This window comes from Micrasema longulum, unplaced genomic scaffold, assembly GCF_059751315.1.
Source record: "Micrasema longulum isolate JH-2025_06_02 unplaced genomic scaffold, ASM5975131v1 h1tg000869l, whole genome shotgun sequence".
NCBI classification, from domain to species: domain Eukaryota; kingdom Metazoa; phylum Arthropoda; class Insecta; order Trichoptera; family Brachycentridae; genus Micrasema; species Micrasema longulum.
In genome coordinates this window covers 343794-347120 of record NW_028278061.1, presented here as the reverse complement: position 1 = coordinate 347120, position 3327 = coordinate 343794, and positions in this window count along the sequence as shown.

The following is a 3327-nucleotide window of genomic DNA, read 5'->3' as shown; positions in this document are numbered from 1 at the left end:
GGTGTTCAAGTTTTACACATAAATAATAAAGGACTGAAAGTAAATAATATGGAGATTTTTTACATAAAGAAGGCTTTGAAAAATAATGTCCCATTAATAAATAATCAAGTAACTTTCCAATATAGTCCATTATTCGATATTTCATTGTAATGGTCACCCTACCCTCCCCCTCCCTTTTTCCTCCTTTTCCGATTGTTAATCCTTTTGAAATATTAGCTTCATAAGTCATTATCCCTCGGTGGTGGCGTAGTGAAGCATGTGTCTAACCTGCATGTCGATTTTATATTTTTGCAAATCTTTTATGGTGAACGTGTGTAGTGGTATTTGCATGTCGGTGTAGTGTTGTTGTCCTGACGAAGAGACGGGTTACGTCTCGAAACCGGTAGACAGATAAGTCGGTGAGTGGTTTTATACAAATTTTATTAACATAATATTATAGTATTTTAACTGTTTTATTTTTTGACGATTATTGAAGGCATAATTTAATCAAGAAATCAAAAAAAAAATAGCACAAAATTGGTGTAGTTTTAAATACTTGTATTTCTTTTTAAAACAAGACATTTTAGTTTTTCTTTTCTTTCTTTCTAATTCGTATGATTTTCTTTTTATCAGACTAACGTAACACGACGTCACATAACCGTCTCCAGAGGTATTTTTTAGCACGTTCATGTGGTTGAGTTGTCTAGGATTATATTTCACAAGTTGAGTATTCTTAGTCCGCATATACGAGTATACAGAGAATTGATTAAGTAATTTGTTACTGTACCGAAAAAAAAATAATACTAGAGGCTCTCCCCTTAACACCGTGGTCATTTAAATGAATGCGCCAACCTTGTAAATGTGTGCATCAACCTATATTTATGTGTAAGTTGGGTAAACATTAACTCTACTAGCGATGTCGTATGACGTAGGCAGAAATTGCGACCGGAAAATACTATTCGAGTACTATAAACAATCGTCATCACCATACTCTTATCCGCACCGGACTGTGCATAGGGCACTGCGTCAGTTCACAAAATGCAGCGTGTGTGGTCTAAGAGACCAAATGTGTCTTTAAAAAACTGACGTCGAATATTGATATGAATATTAAAAATTAGCCAATAACGTACTGAAGAAATGAAATATTTACGGCCAAAATATTCCAAGAATATTGTAAGAAAAGGATAGCAATATGCGATAAAAATGAATAGGGAAAAACAAACAGTCCAGATCTTATCTTGATGTTCCTTGTCAATGCTTCTTTTCTTTTTTAAAAATGTTTTTAACTATTTTTTAATCCTTATATTAAAACCATAAAAATTGTATAAATGGACAATGCTGGTTAATAAATAAATAAATAATGCTTTAAATATGAATAAGACGTTATGTTTAAAGTCATATGAAATAAAAAGGTGTCACTTACCGTATGATATCTGATGTGTGTTGTGGTCGACGACACGCCTTCGTTGAGTTGTATGGAACTTACGCTGCTTACATCTTCGTCAACGAATTCTGTCTTCTTATAGCGAGCCATCTATAAATTAACAAGCGACTGAGAAATGTATACGAAGCAATATATTTATTTTCTGTTGTAGTATCAATCGTAATATCTGTACCTCAGAGGCAGGCGGATGCAAATCCAAATGTTCAAAACAAGCTGAAAGAATCTATTTTCTCTAAGTAATTGCTAACAATTTATAGCATTCTTTTGTATTTTAAGTATCTTAATACATTGGTTCTTTCAGTATAAGGCTTTCATTTCTTTAAAATCAATGGACATGATCATAAACTGGATACGAAAATCGAAATGTCATTTCAGCAAATTCTGGATTTGCATCCGTCTGCCTCTGAGGTACAGATATAAATCTCGATCATTATTAATACGAACACATAAAGGCATAATCAGTTTGGTTACGACACATTACTCTGGATGTGTATAGTGTATAGCACATTGGCTAAATTAAGGGGTTAAAAATTGTTTGCTACCTACTGGGCCCTGGTTAAGATGTTGCAATGCGTAGCCACAGTAACGTGGGGACCGATATTGTCCCGGCTGTATTATAACAACTGAACTGATTGTGTGCATGTGCTTTTGATATTCTCACCGCGATCGCGAATAAGTTATTTTTGCGATCAATAACTCATTGAATCTACTGTGTTGTTTAATCGTATTTGATCTTCAAGAAAACACGGCAAGTGTCCCACCTTCCTGACGACAGGATCTGATCGGATCCTGACTGCTGCGAGAGAAGTTCCAAACAATAAAGTTGCCAGAACCCAATATAAGGTGGGTAATTGCATTCATTGTATTAGGGTCCTGGGACAAAGTAAATAAGGATTACGCATCCCACGAACCAGACCATTTTGAACGTTCATCTGTCAACGGGCAAGTGGCGCGATCACAGTTGTTTGCAAAGTAAAATCGAATTTTCTCAACGAAAAGGTAAATGTTTGCATTAACTTTGCCCCCATTCACCCCGCGCATGCGTGATATCGCCGCGTAATGTTGCCAGATCGCGAAAAAATAATCATAAAACAAATGTAAAATAATTATATTTAAAAAAAAAACAGTAAATTTATCTAAAATTGTATTGTACACGCGGAAACATTGATTGACACAACAGAGTAAATAAGTCAAGGGTTAGTTAATAAGAGTGATTTAATTAATGAACTATGAATTGAAAAAATTAAACAAATTTTATTTTATTTTACATAAAATTGATATTTTTATGTTATTTTAAATATTTGATGTTTTAAACATAATGTCGGTCAAATATCCACCACGACGTTGTTTAATCCGAGAGGTCCAATTTTCATTAGTTCTCTCGTTTGATGAGCAAACTAGCGTAAAAGTTTTGACTATCCTGGCAACACTAACAAACTGTCCATTTTGTTTTCCTTGACAATCTGACAGATGGTAAAAGAATTAAATTTTTAAGTAATGTATTTGCTACTTACACATAAAATGTGATCTCATCCTGTTTCTTTAAGATCCCAGTAGTATTTATATACTTTAAAACGACACAAGTCGGCATAGTTGAATTCAAATCGGGAGTTGCGTACTGAGCGACGTCTACAAGGAAACTAATGGGTCAAAACATAAAACTACTCTTTGAAGAGTAGTTTAGTTGCCTTCTGTTTGATCCGCGTACGCGGTTTCAGGACTATTATTAATTTTATGGTTAGAACACACATACAAGTATATTTATGTGTGCAGTTTTTTTTTGTACATAAATTTATCTTAAAAAAATAATATATACTTACGAACAATCGTTCAAAGCACGTCATTTTTGGGGACCATTCACTTCACAAAATACACTATTTTACAAACACCACAAATCATTCAAA